Raw genomic sequence first — 21,660 nt, forward strand, 5'->3', positions numbered from 1 at the left:
TTTAATTTGAAATATGTATATAAGGTTAAAATTTTGTTTTATGTTTATTTGAGATAAAAGATAATTTTAGGTAATTTAAGTTACACCCAAATAATGGGTGTAAGTTATTAAAAAAATGGACCAGCTTTAATATATAAAAATGGACCAGTTTTAAAACTTAATGTGAAAAATAAAAACCGTAATTTAAGTTAGTGTTTGAAATTTTGGCTTTGAATTGTATTTTTCTTCTATATACTGAAAACATTTTTATAACGGTTATTGGAAAATACTTTAGTAAAATCAAATTTTGAGTATATGTATATTTTGAATCAATTTTCGGTATAAACTAATTTAAAATTAATTTTTTATTTAAAATATGTATATAAATTTTAAATTTTGTTTTATGATTGTTTTAGACAAAAGATATTTTTATGTAATTAAATTTGGTCATTTTCATATATTAAAGCTGGTCCAAACATATAGTTTTTCATAATATAATGGAATTCTAATTTTTTTTTATTAACCTAAGCCCATTGCATTTTTTGATATATTGATATACATGTTTAAACAACATTATATTCCTTTTTATACTGCTATTCATGTTTCCAAACGAATCTCAAATGTACTTTAGTTTTAATAATATAGATATATTATATTTTTAAAATTTAATGTGAAATATAAAAACCATAATTTAAGTAGGTGTTTGAAATTGAGCTTTGTATTGTATTATTTTTATATATACTGAAAATATGTTTTATAATGGTTCTTGGAAAATATTTTAGTAAAAATAAAATTTTGAGAATATGAATATTTTTGAATCAATTTTTGATATAAATAAATTTTATTTTTATTATTTTGATTTGAAATATGTATATAAGGTTAAAATTATGTTTTATGTTTATTTTAGACTAGATAATTTTAGGTAATTTTAGGCCGAGATAGTTTCTCATAATATAACAGACTTCCAATTTTTTTTAAATAATTTAAGCCCATTATTTGCTAGGTAATTACATTGGGCTATTTTCATATATTTTAAAACTAGTCGAGATAGATAGTTTCTCCTTATTTGTTTTGGTTTTATTTCATGTTATTTTGGAATTTCAAGTATTTTCTGCTTTTATACGCATCATCATATAAATAATCTTACAACTAATAGTATTTTATATGTATGATCGTATAAATAATTACGTACATATTATGTTTTAAAAACTTAATGTGAAATATGGAAAAATGCTTTGAAGATGAACTTCTTCCCATGCGATAATCAAATTTTTTTGCTGGTATCGAGCAAAACAATAATTTAAGTTTGTGTTTGATATTTTGGCTTTGTATTGTATTTTTCTTATATATACTGAAAATATTTTTTTATAATAGTTATTGGAAAATATTTTAGCAAAATCAATATTTTAAAAATATATGTATATTTTGAATCAATTTTTGATATAAATCAATTTTAAATTATTTTTTATTTGAAATATGTATATAAATTTTAAATTCTTTTATGATTATTTTAGACAAAATATATTTTTAGGTAATTAAATTGGGCCATTTTCATATATTAAAGTTGGCCCATACATATAGTTTTTTTCATAATGTAATAGACTTCCAATTTTTTTTAATAACTTAAGTCCATTACTTTTTTAAATATATTGATATCCATATTCCCAAACAACATTATATTCTTTTTTATACTACTATTCATATTTCCAAACAAATCTCAAATGTGCTGTAGTTTTAATAATATAGATAGATATATGATATTTTTAAAATTTAATGTGAAATATAAAAACCATAATTTAAATAGTTGTTTGAAATTGGGCTTTGTATTGTATTATTTTTATATATATTGAAAATATTTTTTATAATTGTTCTTAGAAAATATTTGGTAAAAATCAATTTTTGAGAATATGTATAGTTTTGAATCAATTTTTTATATAAATAAATTTTATTTATTATTTTGATTTGAAATATGTATATAAGGTTAAAATTTTGTTTTATGTTTATTTTAGAAAAAATAAATTTTAGGTAATTAGATTGGGTTATTTTCGTATATTTAATGTTGGCCCATATAGTTTCTCATAATACAAAAGACTTTAAATTTTTCTTAATAATTTAAGTCCACTATTTGCTAGGTAATTACATTGGGCTATTTTCGTATATTTTAAAGCTAGTTCAAATAGATAGTTTCTCATTATTTGTTTTTGTTTTGTTTCATGTTATTTTGGAATTTCAAGTATTTTCTGCTTTTATACGTATCATCATATAATCCCTTTCTTATTATTTGAGGAGCATTGTATATAACTAACATTTCATTCATGTGTTTATTACATGTGTGCCATTTCATACGTGTCAGCACCACAAGCTATCTCACCTCATATATTCAAAAACCCTTTCTTAACTAGACTAATTACAATATTTGCCATTGATCATTACATTAAAAAATTTGAATATACTATAAGCTTATTGAGTATTGACTAACAAAAAAAAATAAACATGCGCCTTACTTGCTAAGCTTCAATTACAAACGGTTGGATCTTTAAATACGCAGAGATTTTATTGCCATAACCTGAGATTCTTTGTAATGATCGATTTTTTTATATAGTCTGACTTAAATATTAATGCCTTTCTATATAGTTAGACTACATAAAATTCATTGTCTACGTATGTATCAACATATCTACTTATATATGTGTTGCTGCAACTCTTCTCCGTATTAGATAAAGATACCAATCACAATCGCAATGTTGAAGAATTACTACATAATGGCAAAATGTAATAGATATATACGTACATTTTTTTTAAATGACATAAAACGATCTAATATATTATATTTTTAAGAGCTAATAATAGTTTCAAATCTTCTCCATTGCATGTTAACCATGTTTATCGTTTTCATAATTATCAATGCAATTGTAGTCGACGATCATTTTATGATAGTTTAAATTCAAGGCAATACAATTTAATACATTACCATTTTGATTTTTCCCATAACATATGATTCAAATTTGAATTGTCAATCACGGGATCAAATACATTATTGTCAATGGCAATGTTAGCGTGATAATGGAAACAAAATTGACGTGAAAAGAGGAGTTTCCTATATAAGGGATTTAACGGATATTGCATAGTTGTTATTTTTTATTTTTTTTACAGCAAGAACATTTACAGACTCATATAGACTCTGTAAACCATATTGCATAGTTGTTATTTGAATACGGTTTTATCACGTCAAAGTTATTACGAATACATGTTGTCCATCGTTGATTTATACATACTTTTTGCAACAGAAGATATTTTTACATTAAATTTGCGTGACTAGATCATATATTGCTTTAAAAAACATAACAGATTTATGAAGTGAACAATATTTAATTCAATACTCTTTTTCAAAATACTGTGATAGATATTCGTTGAAGAGATCGTTTGATTTTGTGAAAGACTAAGTGCAACATTTTTACATCAGATTCGGAAAAAAATTCTCAAACATGTAATATATTGCTTTAAAAATATTTATAACAAAGCTATGAAGTGAACAATATAAAAATAAGAATTCTTTAAAATCAATTTTTTTTAGTTTAATACTTCGAAGATCATGATCAAGTTATGCATAAATCTATGCAATATTTCGACCAATCATAAAACTATGGAATATTTGAAACTACATATATGTTCAAAATTATTAATCTTAGTTAGAAAAGCAATTAAAATCGACAGTAATTTAGGAAAATATATTAAAGTTTCGTAAGCAATTCATAATATTTGATACGATCAAATTATTAATTATCAAAATCATCGGAAGAAAATCAAAGATTTGGCCAGTTCAGATCTTAAATTCTGGAGTCAAGTGTGGAATCAATTCATAATTTATTTTCTTCCGATGATTTTGAAAATCAAGTCAATATTTTTCCCTTGGCCTACAAACAGTTTAATATTTAGATTGACAAGGTTTACTTCCTCAGATTTCCTTATTTTATACGTCCCAAATTTAAGCTGTTTCTATATGGTTTGAATTAATTTATTATTTCTGGTATAAATATTTGTAATTTATAAGCTATAGGGAATGTGAATATTTGGTCATATACTACAAACATATTAATGCTATCGGCTAACTTTATTTCCTCAGATTTCCTTATTTTACAAATTAAATTTATTTGGGATTACCTAAGAATATGGATACTGAATATTCTCTTTCGCCATAATGCAAACCTTGCTGTACAGTACTATTTATCAAGTTTATAATCAATTCATAATCTTCACTAAATGAATTGTTAAAACCATCAAGTAATTTACCTTAGTTATAGTCGTTGAGAAACACGTTTCCATATATGATTCAAGATCCAAATTTTACCTAATTTGAGAGCTGCGCTTTTTTTAAAAAACATGTGAAAAGATCAGTTTTAAAGTAAATTGTACGGCAAGTATAGAAATATTAATTAGTAAATATTTGCGACTATAATTTTGGCTATTTGTTTTCATCATTAAAACTCTATATAAATACGCAGTGTCTGCAACACAGCTCCTCACCACATCACTCTTTCTAAATCATCATTAACAAAACCAGAAGTAAACCAATGGCGGACTTTATAGGATTGTAAACGAAGAGTTTTGAAGACACTTTTCACAGCAGTCGTAATTTTCTTAGTTTTTTTATTTATTTTGTTTCCTTATTATATAGGATATGCTTTCACATTTTATTTTATTTTATCGCCTATGTTTCATTTTATCTTATATTCATATTTTATTTTCTGAAAGCAATAATTATATTGCATATATTTCGTTTTATCTTTATTTCATAATTAATTTTATATAAGTTTTTGTTTACTCTTATAGATTTATTTTCTCGAACTATACTTCAATCACACAAAACAAATAACACAAGTTTTAAAAAACTTTGAAGCTTACTTTATTTACATATCCACAATTTCGTTGAATCCCTTAATATAAATAACATGTAATATTTGTATCTATGACTTTTACATTTCTAATATCTATATATTCAAACTTATAATTTCTTTAAGTTTCCTCACTCCGCGCAGGGCGCGGGTGATCACCTAGTTAATAGTATTTTATATGTACCATCGTATAATTAATTACATATATATTATATTTTTAAAACTTAACGTGAAATGTAGGAAAAATGCTTTGAAGATGAACCTCTTCCCATGCGATAATCAAAAATTGTTGGTGGTATCGAGCAAAACCATAATTTAAGTTGGTGTTTGAAATTTAGGCTTTGTATTGTATTTTTCTTATATATACTGAAAACATTTTTATAACGGTTATTGAAAAATATTTTAGTAAAATCAATTTTTTGAACATATGTATATTTTGAATCAATTTTTGATTAATTATTTTTTGATTTGAAATATGTACATAAATTTTAAATTTTGTTTTATGATTATTTTAGACAAAAAATATTTTTTGTTAATTAAATTGGGCCATTTTCATATATTAAAGCTGCCCCATACATATAGTTTTTCGTATTGTAATAGACTTCCAATTTTTTTTAATAACTTAAGTCAATTATTTTTAAAAATAAAAATTTAGTAGAATATTATTTATTATTATATTATTACAATAATTACAAATTTAAATAAATATTTTTAAATGTAGAGTAAAACCTTTTTTAAAGATTTTGTTATAACAAGGTATACCATATATATATCAATCATTAAATCAAAAATATGATAATATATTATAAACTAGTTAAGTTTATAAAATTAAGTAGTTAAAAATTTATTTGACATCATTAGCTTCAGTAAATGTCTAAAAATCTTGAAATTTTAATGGTACAATTCATAAATAACACGTAAGGTTAAAGTTGATTATGTATCGTGTTTTCTTTAAATAAAATAGATCGATAATATACAGGCTAAAGTTGAAACCTTATATATATACATATATAACTATTGATTATTTTTGTGAAACATATAACTATTGATTTAATATTAAGAATAAGTATGAGTAGCAGATCTTTTTGCAAAAAGCTTTCAAATTCTTTACATTTTTATCTATATCTATTAGATTTTAGTTCAAATGTACTAATTACTAAAACTGTTTTTGTCAACAAATTTCTCTGTTCATGCATTTAATCAATTTAGATATTGAATTTTAATATTACTAAGGTGACAAATTCTAACAAATAAATCTTTGAATAGAAAGACATGTTCTAACAAATAGTATAGATATTGAATTCTCTGTTCATGCATTTAATCAATTTAGATATAAATCTTCGTATATCTATACTATTAAAAGAGTTATTTGTTAGAATAGTCATATTGTCTACCATAAGTAGGTAGATACTAAATATTTGCATTCATTTACAGATACTATAAAGTATCTCAATTCAAGCAGTTCATACGATCACATATTTATTTAATCTAGTAAGTAACAAAAGGACACAAAAACCAAAATATGAAAGGTTTACTTGGAGTTGCAGTGTTTCTGTTCTTATTTATTACGTTATCTTTAGCGAGTCGCGAAAGTTTAACAAGTATTGGATCGAAGAGAAAGGTTCCAAGAGGTCCAAACAATATAACATCTCCACCTACACCAGTAATCCCACCAGCTTTTACAAAAGATATTGAAATAAAGAGATGGGTTATCACACCACCGCCTACTCCACCAGCTTATGTAGCAAATTTTGAAATGAAAAGAAAAGTTCCAAGAGGTCCAGACAATCGGACATCTCCACCTACCCCAGTAACTCCACCAGCTTTTTAGTGGATATAGATTTTAAAAGTTCAATAAATTTATAATCAAACACTTTCCATCATTATAAACTAATGTTCGTTTATTATGATTGTTTCAAAAAAATAAAAATTAATAAATAATAAGTATTTTTTCTATACAACTATATGGTTCATTTTAAAATCAATAAACAGAAGTGCTGAATGTGAAATATATATTTTTGAAAAGTATCCTAATATCATTTTTTTTAAGAATCCTAATAACATTTGATTAACTTCTTACCTGACTTCCCGTAAAAAAAATTTAGTATTAAAAACACTGAATTATACACCACTAAAAATATGTTTTCTGTGCGAAAAAACAACAAACACATATTTTCATTCATGATCCCTCATTTCTCCTGGGGTGTTCCCGTTGCCGATCAACGACAGTTTTCTTAGACCATAATAAATGTTTGGCAGTTATTAAGGATTAGTTAAATATAGTATACTTTGTGCCTTTGATTTTCTCTTGTGATCAAAGTTTAAACAAATACATTAATCTGTTTTTGTTATTCATGGCAGACAAATTATAAAAAAATTCCAAGAAATTACGTTGAGTATCACTGATGAAGTCATAACTTTACCCGACAATTTATGTGCAGACGCATCAGACGAGAATAGCTAGGGATGTCAAAATGGATAAAAACTAATGGGTTGATCCAAACTAATCAAAACCATGGATCTTTATGGATAGAAATGAATTAATAGATAAAATGAGTTAATGGACTTAGTGGATTGGGTGAAAATGGCTTGGATTGTAATGAATAATGACTTATCCATAACCAAAACAATAAAAATCTATAACAAACATAAACCTCAAATCAAATATTTAAAGGAAAAATAACCAAACCAAATTTCTAAACCAGTTTTACTAAACCAAATTTTATTTACTTTTCACATATAGATAGAAATTAAAATAAACTAAATCTCACTCAATTACTAATATATATTGGTTTTTTAACTTTCATCATAATTTTTTTTTGTCAAAACCATTAAATCAAATTTTTGAAAAAACTATAAGTTGATTTTTTTCCATCAAAAGCGCTAAATCTCTTTTTTTTTTGCCAAAACCGTAAAATCAAATCGTATTTTCACCAAATCCACAAAATCATGTATCTCTTTAGCACTACTCAGATAGTTTTTATACATGTATACAATAAGCATCAATCCATTCAAGTTTCCTTTCATTTTGTATGATAATAGGTTGCTGTCACAGAGGTACTTGGAGGTGGTCGCTTCTATGTTCAATCGGTTGGAGACTAGAAACTAGCTTCGATTTAGAACCATCTTGCATCCATGTGTGTCAAAAATGCTCCCATCATCGCATCCTTCAACCCTAAGAGAGGACCTCTCATCGTTTTTGACAGTTTATCCTTGACAACTTCTGGGACCGTGCAATGGTAACTTCCAGTCCACCTTCTTAGTTTTTATGCTTTGTTTTGCTTCTGTTTATTTATTTGATTGATACCTATTTTCAGATCATGAATGCACCACGAGGAGCTGTTGAGATGATAAATTTGAAGTGTTCTACATTGATAATGGAAACCAAGAAGTAGTCCCTATAGCGCAATCCGACCAGTAGACCTTCGGTATCATTAGCACCGGGGCATGCTCAGCTCTGGAGACTTTCCCCTACATTAAGCTTCCAAGCTTGAAAGAAGACTTTGGTCCTGAAGAAGGAAAGTATATATATACAGTAACGTTGGGTAATGGTAAAGATTTTAACGCACTGATAGAAGAAAAATACACATATGGAACTGAGATTACTGTCACTCTCATGGCAGTCGACCATGAGATCTCGGTCAATGTTGCAATGCTTCTGGTGTTTTCTTTCTGTCACGGATTAAGAGTACCCTCCATATGTGTTTAAAACTCTCATTGCAGGATATACCAGGCCGGACCAGGTATATCATATATTGATATCATTTAGTTGCTCATGAGATGTCCTTTGTTTTAGAATTTCATTATTTTACAGTTAAAATATTCAAATATTAGCACCTCTTATATGGGGTTATTGTTCAGATATTTACCTCTATTATGTTATCCCCAACTATCTGGTTATATGTTCATTTCAGTTTTATAAGGAAGATACAATAAATAGAGGGTCTGAAACAGATGTTATTACTTGTATCCTCCCGAGCAGCTTAAAACTTAAAAGAGCCATGTTGCTTGCATAGAGCCAACATGATTGACAAATTCCTAACGTTCGAAGAAGGATAGATGGCCAAAGCTTCTGACTTATGAAGAAGGTCTAAAGCCACCAAGGTTGTGAGGTCTCAGTTAGAGAATAATAAAGATATTCTAGCCAAAGAAACCGTTTTGTTTTGATCTTGATGATCATGAATTCCAACAAAAGGAACAGTAAAATATTAAAAAGAAAAAAGCAAAGGAAACAATCATGTTTACAAAAAAAAATTTACTATCTTACAAAAAAAGGGGTTCTGTTTAAAAAGTTTAACAACATATTTTTCAAATTAATATTTTATTTTCAATCCAATCAAAATGTTGACATCAACTATTGTAAAAAAATAATGATTTAACAAATATATAATAACCTATTTACATAATTATTTTTTCCAAGTCTCATCAAACCAGGGCCAATCAAATAAAGAAGAGTAAATCTTATGAATTTTTTATCTCTTTTTAAGCACCAAACTTTTGCTTTGATAAAAAAGTGATGGAAGAATTACTAATAAAAATAGAAATAGATTAGGGCAATTATCTCAGATAGCCACTTTTAAGTTTTTTTTTCACAAAAATAGCCCTCAAAGAATAAAATAACCAAAATAGCTTTTTTATTTTCAAATTTTTTATTTTTATTTTTTAAAATTTGAAACCTTATCCCAAAATCCAACCCTTAACTCTAAACTCTAAGTCTAGATTAGTTAACTCTAGGGTAAAAATGTATTTTTACTTTTTAATAAAATTGATTTTGATAATTTTTTTCACTGAAGGCTATTTTGTAAAAAAATAAACTAATGAATTTTCTATCAATTTTTCAGGGAATTTCTCAATAAGTTTTTTCACGAAAGTTAGTTGTAGTTAACAAAATACATGTACAATTAACAAAAATATACTGATGTAACACTAAACGCGAAAATCTTAAATATCACCACAGAAAATTATGTACAAAATTGGAGACTCACAAAAAAACATCAGTTATAAATCACAATGATACCAAAACAATGGATTAATCCAGCGGCTACTTAACCGCTGCCAAATAATTATCCTATTTCTTGTCTTTCTTTTGTTGGATCATTGTTGGATCTGGATGATGATAGTAAAATTCAGAAACTCCTTAAAATAGCATGTTTAGCCATATCATTAGAACCACATTGCTAAATTTTCTCAACCGAACCAAATCACCATCCAAACAAAATTCCACGGAGCAAACTAAAAACATAAATAAAAGAATTAGTTTCTTCGCAAAAATAAAAGAAGCAGAATATATGAACAAAACTTTATTACACACGCTTTAATTTAGTTTAGTCTCTAAAATAAAATTTCAAATGTCATTCTTTCTACATACTGTCCATATGGTACTTAACAGTATAAGTATGTTCTCTTAATTAAGCATCAACTTTACTTTATGTTTAAATTCCAACAAAATTAACTCTCATACGACTATCATCTTTTTATTTACTTTTATTGAATCAACTAGTCATAGCCACTTATGTTAATCCACTTTCAACTAAGAACAACTTCAAAAAAAAATTTATACACTACGATCACTAACCAAAATCAAATAAATCAGGGGAAAATATCATTTTCTTTCAACATATTTTACTTTTAATATTTTAAACATATTTTCTTTACTAAAACCATAAAAAATTATAAATTCATATAAGAATAAAATATACAAATCCGGCGCATAGCACCGGAATACCACTAGTTAAGGATATGATAGTATATTATGAATTAGTTAAGTTTTTAAAACTAACTAGTAAAAAATTGATTTGATAACGTTAGCTTCAATTAATTTCTAAAAATCTAGAAATTTTAATGGTACAATTCATAAATGACACGCCAGGTTAAAGTTGATTATATATATATATATGTATATAATTATTGATTTAATATTTAGATTAGGTATGAGTAGTAGATATTTTTGAAAAAGGGTTTCAACTTCCTTATATATTATTATCTATATTTATTAGATTTGAGTTCAAATGTACTAAAAGTGTTTTTATCAATAAATTTCTCTGTTCATGCATTTAATCTGTTTAGATATTCAATTTTAATATTGATAAGGTGACAAGGAAAAAAGAAATATGTGTCTTTCTATTCAAAGATTTTTTCCTTTAAAAGAGTTATTTGTTAGAATGGTCTTTTGTTGTGTGCCATAAGTATGTGCATACTAAATATATACCTTCATTTACATATACTATAAATTATCTCATTTCAAGCAGTTCATACGATCACATATTTACATAATCAAGTAAGTACGAAAAGAACACAAAAAAACCAAAATATGAAAGGTTTCTTTGGAGTTGTTATGTTTCTGTTCTTATTTATTACGGTATCTTTAGCCAGTCGCAAAAGTTTAACAAGTATTGGATCGAAAAGACTAGTTCCAGGAGGTCCAGACAATGCGACATCTCCATCTAATCCACCAGCGTTTGTAACTGATATTGAAATAAAGAGACTAGTTCCAGGAGGTCCAGATAATGCGACATCTCCATCTAATCCACCAGCGTTTGTAGCAAATATTGAAATGAAAAGAAAAGTTCCAGGAGGTCCGAACAATCAGACATCTCCACCTACCCCACCATCTTTTTAGTGGATATATATTTTAAAAGTTCAATAAATTAATAATCACAAACTTTCTGTCAATCTAATCTAATATTGGTTTAGTTATGATTTTTTCAAAAAAATAAAAAATAAAAATAATAAGTATTTTTTCTATACACTATATTGTTCATATAAAAAAAATGCTGAATGTGAAATATATAATTTTGAAAAAAAAATCCTAATACCATTTTTTAGAAAGAATCCTAATAGCATTTGATTAATTGCTTACCTGACTTTCCGAAGAAATCATAATATTAAAAACACTGAAGTACACACCACTAAAAATATTTTTTCTGTGTGAAAAAGACCATCACGTGAACAGACACATCTATTCATTCAAGATCCATCATTTCTCCTCGAGTGTTCCCATCGCCAATCAACAACAGTTTTCTTAGACTATAATAAATGTTAATTTGGCATTTATTGAGGAGTGGCTAAATATAGTCTACTTTGTGCCTTTGTTTTTCTCTTGTGATCAAAGTGTCAACAAATACATTCATCTGTTTTTGTTACTCATGGCAGACAAATTACAAAAAGATGCAAGAAATTACGTTGAGTATCATTGATAAAGACATTACTTTACTCGACGATTTATGCGAAGATGCATCAGAGGAGAACGGCTAGGGGTGTCAAAACAGATAAAAACTAATGGGTCGATCAGGACCAATCCAAACCACGAATTTTAATGGATAGAAAAATTGGGTACAAATGGATTAATGGGTAAATGAGTTAATGGACTTAAATGGTTTGGATTGTAATGGATAATGAGTTATTCATAACCAAATCAATAAAAATCTATAACAAACCTAACATCAAATCAAATATATATATATAAAAAAGTAACCAAACCAAATTTTTAAACCAGTTTACTACACCAAATTCTATTTACTTTTCACATGTACAACGAAATTACAATAACCTAAATCTCACTTAATCATAACTTTTTTTATGTTAAAACCCAATTTCTCATATATATATGTGGGGTTTTAGAAGTTAAATCATATTTTTTTGCCAAATACATAAAATATTTTTTTTGACAAAACTAAAACTTGATTTTTTCCATCAAAAGCGCTAAATCTCTTCTTTTTTTTTGTTGTCAAAATCGTAAAATTGTGTGTTTTCACCAGATCCACAAAATCATGTATTCCTGCAAAAACTGCAAAATCATGTTTTTCTGTCAAAATCGAAAAATCGTTTTTTCTAGCCAAAACCGAAAAATTGTGTTTTCTCGCAAAAATCGCAAAATTGGGTTTTCCTGCCAAAACCACAAAATTGAGCTTTCCCTCCAAAACTGCAAAATTGTGCTTTCCCGCCATGACCATAAAATCGAGTTTTCCCACATAAAATGTAAATTGAGTTTTCTCACCAAAAACCGCAAATTTGTGTTTGCCAGCCAAAACCGTAAAATTGAGTATTTTTGCAAAATGTTAAACTGAACGTTCCCTCTTAAACTGTAAAATCTTTTTTTTCCTGTCAAAACAATAAATTAAAGCTTTCCGCCTTTTGAAAAAAACAAGCTTTCCTGCCAAAACCGCAAATTAAGTTTTTCCGCCCATATCGCAAATTTAGTTTTCCTGTCAAAACCCTAAAATTTAGGTTTCCCGCCAAAACAGTAAAATCTTGTTTTCTTGCCATAATTGTAAAATTATTTTCCGCCAAATCTGTAAAATTGAGTTTTCCACCAAAACATAAAAATCTTTTTTCCGTAAAATTGATTTTTCTGCCAAAACCGCAACATTGTATTTTTCCGCCACACCTCAAAAATCTTATTTTCCTGACAAAACAGCAAAATTGAGTTTTCCTGTAAAAACCGTAAATCGTGTTTTCCATCCAAAACTGTAAATTGTTTTTCCCTAAAATCTGTAAAATTGAGATTTCCGACAAAGCCACAAAATGGTGTTTTCTTCTAAAACCGTAAAATTGAGTTTTCTTGCCAAGATCACTTAAGAAAATAAGAAAATCTTATTTTCCACCAAAACCTTATATTTGTATTTATTTTCAACCCTAAAAATAATACTTTTTACTTAATAACTTTTAAAATATAAAATTATTGTTCATGGATTAACCGTTTAAACAATTAACTCATTAACTTAAATGAGTTGTAGATTGATCCAATCGATTTGTCAAATGTATTGGTTTAATACATGGCCCATATAATTTCAAAATCATTTCGGTGTTTTGGTTCGGTTTACCCATTTTGGAGCCAATTAAACATATTTTACTTTCATATTTTTAAACATATTTTCTTTACTAAAATCATAAAAAATTATAAATTCATATAAGAATAAAATATACGAATCCGGCGCATAGCACCGGAATACCGCTAGTAAAGAATATGATAGTATATTATGAATTAGTTAAGTTTTTAAAACTAACTAGTCAAAAATTGATTTGATAACGTTAGCTTCAATTAATGTATAAAAATCTAGAAATTTTAATGGTACAATTCATAAATGACACGCCAGGTTAAATTTGATTCTATATAGTGTTTTTGTTTAAGTAGAATAGATTTTATATATATATGTATATAATTATTGATTTAATATTTAGATTAGGTATGAGTAGTAGATCTTTTTGAAAAAGGGTTTCAACTTCCTTATATAAATTTATCTATATTTATTAGATATGAGTTCAAATGTACTAAAAGTGTTTTTATCAACAAATTTCTCTGTTCATGCATTTAATCTGTTTAGATATTCAATTTTAATATTGATAAGGTGACAAGGAAAAAAGAAATACGTGTCTTTCTATTCAAATATTTTTTTGTTAGATTTAGTTTTTTTTCCTTTGAGATATCTATACTATTAAAAGAGTTATTTGTTAGAATGGTCATGTTGTGTACCATAAGTATGTGCATACTAAATATTTACCTTCATTTACAGACACTATAAATTATCTCATTTCAAGCAGTTCATACCATCACATATTTACATAATCTAGTAAGTACGAAAAGGACACAAAAAACCAAAATATGAAAGGTTTCTTTGGAGTTGTTATGTTTCTGTTCTTATTTATTACGGTATCTTTAGCCAGTCGCAAAAGTTTAACAAGTATTGGATCGAAGAGACTAGTTCCAGGAGGTCCAGACAATGCGACATCTCCATCTAATCCACCAGCGTTTGTAACTGATATTGAAATAAAGAGGCTAGTTCCAGGAGTTCCAGATAATGCGACATCTCCATCTAATCCACCAGCGTTTGTAGCAAATATTGAAATGAAAAGAAAAGTTCCAGGAGGTCCGAACAATCAGACATCTCCACCTACCCCACCATCTTTTTAGTGGATATATATTTTAAAAGTTCAATAAATTAATAATCACAAACTTTCTGTCAATCTAATCTAATATTGGTTTAATTATGATTGTTTCAAAAAAATAAAAAATAAAAATAATAAGTATTTTTTTCTATACACTATATTATTCATTAAAAAAAATGCTGAATATGAAATATATAATTTTCAAAAAAAAAAAATCCTAATACCATTTTTTAGAAAGAATCCTAATAGCATTTGATTAATTGCTTACCTGACTTTCCGAAGAAAACATAATATTAAAAACACTGAAGTACACACTACTAAAAATATTTTTTCTGTGCGAAAAGATCATCACGTGAACAGACACATCTATTCATTCATGATCCATCATTTATCCTGGAGTGTTCCCATCGCCGATCAACAACAGTTTTCTTAGACCATAATAAATGTTTGGCAGTTATAAAGGAGTGGCTAAATATAGTCTGCTTTGTGCATTTGTTTTTCTCTTGTGATCAAAGTGTCAACAAATACATTCATCTGTTTTTGTTACTCATGGCAGACAAATTACAAAAAGATGCAAGAAATTACGTTGAGTATCATTGATGAAGACATCACTTTACTCGACGATTTATACGAAGATGCATCAGAGGAGAACGGCTAGGGGTGTCAAAACAGATACAAACTAATGGGCCGATCAGGACCAATCCAAACCATGAATTTTAATGGATAGAAAAATTGGGTACAAATGGATTAATGGGTAAATGAGTTAATGGACTTAAATGGTTTGGATTGTAATGGATAATGCCAAATCAATAAAAATCTATAACAAACTTAAATTCAAATCAAATATATATTAAAAAAAGTAACCAAACCAAATTTCTAAACCAGTTTACTACACCAAATTTTATTTACTTTTCACATATACAACGAAATTACAATAACCTAAATCTCACTTAGTTATAATTTTTTAATGTTAAAACCCAATTTCTCATATATATGTGGGGTTTTAGAATTTAAATCATTTTTTTTGCCAAATAGATAAAATCAATTTTTTTGACAAAACAAAAAATTGATTTTTTCCATCAAAAGCGCTAAATCTCTTCTTTTTTTTTTTTATCAAAATCGTAAAATTGTGTTTTTCACCAGATCCACAAAATCATGTATTCCTGCAAAAACTGCAAAATCATGTTTTTCTGTCAAAATCGAAAAATCGTTTTTTCTAGCCAAAACCGCAAAATTGTGTGTTTCTCGCAAAAATCGCAAAATTGGGTTTTCCTGCCAAAACCACAAAATTGAGCTTTCCCTCCAAAACTGCAAAATTGTGCTTTCCCGCCATGACCATAAAATCGAGTTTTCCCACATAAAATGTAAATTGAGTTTTCTCACAAAAAACCGCAAATTTGTGTTTGCCAGCCAAAACCGTAAAATTGAGTATTTCCGCAAAATGTTTAACTGAATGTTCCCTCCTAAACTGCAAAATCTTTTTTTCCTGTCAAAACAATAAAATAAAGCTTTCCGCCTTTTGAAAAAACAAGCTTTCCTGCCAAAACCGCAAATTAAGTTTTTCCGCCAATATCGCAAATTTAGTTTTCCTGTCAAAACTCTAAAATTTTGGTTTCCCGCCAAAACAGTAAAATTCTGTTTTCTTGCCATAATTGTAAAATTGTTTTTCCGCCAAATCTGTAAAATTGAGTTTTCCACCAAAACATAAAAATCTTGTTTCCGTAAAATTAATTTTTCTGCCAAAACCGCAACATTGTATTTTTCCGCCACACCTCAAAAATCTTATTTTCCTGACAAAACAGCAAAATTGATTTTTCCTGCCAAAACCGTAAATCGTGTTTTCCATCCAAAACCGTAAATTGTTTTTCCCCAAAACCTGTAAAATTGAGATTTCCGACAAAGCCACAAAATGGTGTTTTCTTCTAAAACTGTAAAATTGAGTTTTCTTGCCAAGATCACTTAAGAAAATAAGAAAATCTTATTTTCCACCAAAACCTTATATTTGTATTTATTTTAAACCCTAAAAATAATACTTTTTACTTAATAACTTTTAAAATATAAAATTATTGTCCATGGATTAACCGTTTAAACAATTAACTCATTAACTTAAATGAGTTGTAGATTGATCCAATCGATTTGTCAAATGTATTGGTTTAATACATGGCCCATATAATTTAAAAACCATTTCGGTGTTTTGGTTCGGTTTACCCATTTTGGAGCCAATTAAACATATTTTACTTTTCATATTTTTAAACATATTTTCTTTACTAAAATCATAAAAAAATCATAAATTTATATAAGAATAAAATATACGAATCCGGCGCATAGCACCGGAATACCGCTAATAAAGAATATGATAGTATATTATGAATTAGTTAAGTTTTTAAAACTAACTAGTCAAAAATTGATTTGATAACGTTACCTTCAATTAATGTCTAAGAATCTAGAAATTTTAATGGTACAATTCATAAATGACACGCCTGGTTAAATTTGATTCTATGTAGTGTTTTTGTTTAAGTAGAATAGATTATATATATATATATATATATATGTATATAATTATTGATTTAATATTTAGTTTAGGTATGAGTAGTAGATCTTTTTGAAAAAGGGTTTCAACTTCCTTATATAAATTTATCTATATTTATTATATATGAGTTCAAATGTACTAAAACTGTTTTTATTAAAAAATTTCTCTGTTCATGCATTTAATCTGTTTAGATATTTAATTTTAATATTGATAAGGTGACACAGAAAAAAGAAATACGTGTCTTTCTATTCAAAGATTTTTTTGTTAGATTTAGTTTTTTTCCTTTGAGATATCTATACTATTAAAAGAGTTATTTGTTAGAATGGTCTTGTTGTGTACCATAAGTATGTGCATACTAAATATTTACCTTCATTAACAGATACTATAAATTATCTCATTTCAAGCAGTTCATACCATCACATATTTACATAATCTAGTAAGTACGAAAAGGACACAAAAAACCAAAATATGAAAGGTATCTTTGGAGTTGTTATGTTTCTGTTCTTATTTATTACGGTATCTTTAGCCAGTCGCAAAAGTTTAACAAGTATTGGATCGAAGAGACTAGTTCCAGGAGGTCCAGACAATGCGACATCTCCATCTAATCCACCAGCGTTTGTAACTGATATTGAAATAAAGAGACTAGTTCCAGGAGGTCCAGATAATACGACATCTCCATCTAATCCACCAGCGTTTGTAGCAAATATTGAAATGAAAAGAAAAGTTCCAGGAGGTCCGAACAATCAGACATCTCCACCTACCCCACCATCTTTTTAGTGGATATATATTTTAAAAGTTCAATAAATTAATAATCAGAAACTTTCTGTCAATCTAATCTAATATTGGTTTAGTTATGATTGTTTCAAAAAAATAAAAAATAAAAATAATAAGTATTTTTTCTATACACTATATTGTTCATATAAAAAAAATGCTGAATGTACAATATATAATTTTGAAAAAAAAATCCTAATATAATTTTTTAGAAAGAATCCTAATAGCATTTGATTAATTGCTTACCTGACTTTCCGAAGAAATCATAATATTAAAAACACTGAAGTACACAACACTAAAAATATTTTTTCTGTGTGAAAAAGACCATCACGTGAACAGACACATCTATTCATTCATGATCCATCATTTCTCCTCGAGTGTTCCCATCGCCAATCAACAACAGTTTTCTTAGACCATAATAAATGTTTGGCAGTTATTGAGGAGTGGCTAAATATAGTCTACTTTGTGCCTTTGTTTTTCTCTTGTGATCAAAGTGTCAACAAATACATTCATCTGTTTTTGTTACTCATGGCAGACAAATTACAAAAAGATGCAAGAAATTACGTTGAGTATCATTGATAAAGACATTACTTTACTCGACGATTTATGCGAAGATGCATCAGAGGAGAACGGCTAGGGGTGTCAAAACAGATAAAAACTAATGGGTCGATCAGGACCAATCCAAACCACGAATTTTAATGGATAGAAAAATTGGATACAAATGGAATAATGGGTAAATGAGTTAATGGACTTAAATGGTTTGGATTGTAATGGATAATGAGTTATTCATAACCAAATCAATAAAAATCTATAACAAACCTAACATCAAATCAAATATATATATATATATATATATAAAAGTAACCAAACCAAATTTTTAAACCAGTTTACTACACCAAATTCTATTTACGTTTCACATATACAACGAAATTACAATAACCTAAATCTCACTTAGTCATAATTTTTTTATGTTAAAACCCAATTTCTCATATATATATGTTGGGTTTTAGAAGTTAAATCATATTTTTTTGCCAAATACATAAAATCAATTTTTTGACAAACTAAAACTTGATTTTTTCCATCAAAAGCGCTAAATCTCTTCTTTTTTTTTGTCAAAATCGTAAAATTGTGTTTTTCACCAAATCCACAAAATCATGTATTCCTGCAAAAACTGCAAAATCATATTTTTCTGTCAAAATCGAAAAATCGTTTTTTCTAGCCAAAACCGCAAAATTGTGTGTTTCTCGCAAAAATCGCAAAATTGGGTTTTCCTGCCAATACCACAAAATTGAGCTTTCCCTCCAAAACTGCAAAATTGTGCTTTCCCGCCATGACCATAAAATCGAGTTTTCCCACATAAAATGTAAATTGAGTTTTCTCACCAAAAACCGCAAATTTGTGTTTGCCAGCCAAAACCGTAAAATTGAGTATTTCCGCAAAATGTTTAACTGAATGTTCCCTTTTAAACTGCAAAATCTTTTTTTCCTGTCAAAACAATAAAATAAAGCTTTCCGCCTTTTGAAAAAACAAGCTTTCCTGCCAAAACCGCAAATTAAGTTTTTCCGCCAATATCGCAAATTTTGTTTTCCTGTCAAAACCCTAAAATTTAGGTTTCCCGCCAAAACAGTAAAATCTTGTTTTCGTGCCATAATTGTAAAATTGTTTTCCGCCAAATCTGTAAAATTGAGTTTTCCACCAAAACATAAAAATCTTTTTTCCGTAAAATTGATTTTTCTGCCAAAACCGCAACATTGTATTTTTCCGCCACACCTCAAAAATCTTATTTTCCTGACAAAACAGCAAAATTGAGTTTTCCTGCAATAACCGTAAATCGTGTTTGCCATCCAAAACCGTAAATTGTTTTCCCCAAAATCTGTAAAATTGAGATTTTCGACAAAGCCACAAAATGGTGTTTTCTTCTAAAACCGTAAAATTGAGTTTTCTTGCGAAGAACACTTAAGAAAATAAGAAAATCTTATTTTCCACCAAAACCTTATATTTGTATTTATTTTCAACCCTAAAAATAATACATTTTACTTAATAACTTTTAAAATATAAAATTACTGTTCATGAATTAACCGTTTAAACAATTAACTCATTAACTTAAATGAGTTGTAGATTGATCCAATCGATTTGTCAAATGTATTGGTTTAATACATGGCCCATATAATTTAAAAACCATTTCGGTATTTTGGTTCGGTTTACCCATTTTGGAGTAAATTAATCTCATGACTATATTTGGGCACAACCCAACTAGCAGTTATGTGCATAGTTAGAAGCTCTAAATTATGAAAAATTTGTTTATCAATGTTTTAAGTAATTTTTTATGGCCTCAGTGTTGCTCGAGCACAACAATACCAACATTTGTGCTTAATCCAACTGATTCGTCCCTTGATCTATGCTCCACTGCCAACTGGACCACCAGTCTCCTCATGACTTAGGTGATGGCCCAACTTGTGTATCTCTTGAACCAGGAGCTCAACAACCAAACGACATGCACTTAATTCAACCTGTTCTACACACCCTCTACAGCTTCATCAACATGGTACTAGCACACATGCTATGGCCTGATTCATAGCTTCCCAACTGAAGGTAGTTGTTCTAACTCCTTTTAGAGGCTGATCCATAGCTTTCCAATCAGAAGGTAACTATTCTAACTCCATGCATTGGGCTGATTCATAGCTATCCACTCAGCTTGACTCTTCACCTGATCTTTTTGTCAAGTAGTCTCTGATGGTCATTTATTCTAACACCAAGTTGTTGTTGTCCTTGTTGAATTCTTCTTGCAAGCGTTTATAGACAGGCCATGGAAGCTCATTTACTTCCCCCCTTAAGCTTGGCTCAGAGTATAGTGAAGGAAACAAGCTTGATATGAGTGCCACTTATTCCTGACTTGTTAGCTTCCAGCTACAAGTCACTTCATCGTTGACCTTGCAATCCACGAGGAAATCCAGCTAGGTGGGTGGCTGGTCAACTTCTGGTCTACCTCTCCGTCAATACTCCTTGAAGCATCTTCAAATGCCAGCCATATTATGTCTCAGCCACGACTTAATACCATCTGGTCTCCTCAAAAAAAAAAAATTCCATGGTCAGGAATATACATCACGTGTAGGCTCTAGATCAAACAGGAATATACATCATGTATAGGCTCTGAACAGCATGGGCAAATCCTTCTTCTTTGTCTTGATTTGATGATGGGCAGAGAACAACACTTGTGTACCTGAAACATCACTCAAACTCCAGCAATAATCAGACCACACACACTAGGATCAGACATTGATAACTCACCAATTCTGATCCCAATGTTTTAAGAAATGCAATGGACAGAATCTAAACAACTCATCTAGTTCAAATCCATGCAACCAACTCACTAAATGTTCCAGTATAATAACTCATCAATTAAAATACATTTAGGCTATTTTTGTGATCATTTAAACAATGATATGCTCAAATGACAATATCAGAGACTAGACAACTCATTTAATCACCTTAATATACATTTCAACACAACCAGAACCATTATCCCAAGCTCATATCAAGAAGGAGAGGTTTAACTTATAACCAAGGAACCTGAGCTGGTTCCTTGAACCTCCAATACACATG

The 21,660-nt window shown here is 28.2% G+C and overlaps 1 long non-coding RNA gene across 1 annotated transcript; it reads right to left on the reverse strand.

Moving 5' to 3' along the window:
* Positions 1–264: 264 nt before the first annotated feature.
* Positions 265–21,490, reverse strand: LOC117134171. Its single transcript, XR_004458343.1, has 3 exons — positions 21,113–21,490; positions 20,588–20,945; positions 265–2,382 (listed from the first exon to the last, which is right to left on the reverse strand). It is a non-coding gene; the product is annotated as an uncharacterized LOC117134171 (long non-coding RNA).
* Between the last annotated feature and the right edge of the window lie 170 nt (positions 21,491–21,660).

Source organism: Brassica rapa, chromosome A01, assembly GCF_000309985.2.
Source record: "Brassica rapa cultivar Chiifu-401-42 chromosome A01, CAAS_Brap_v3.01, whole genome shotgun sequence".
Taxonomy (NCBI): Eukaryota; Viridiplantae; Streptophyta; class Magnoliopsida; order Brassicales; family Brassicaceae; genus Brassica; species Brassica rapa.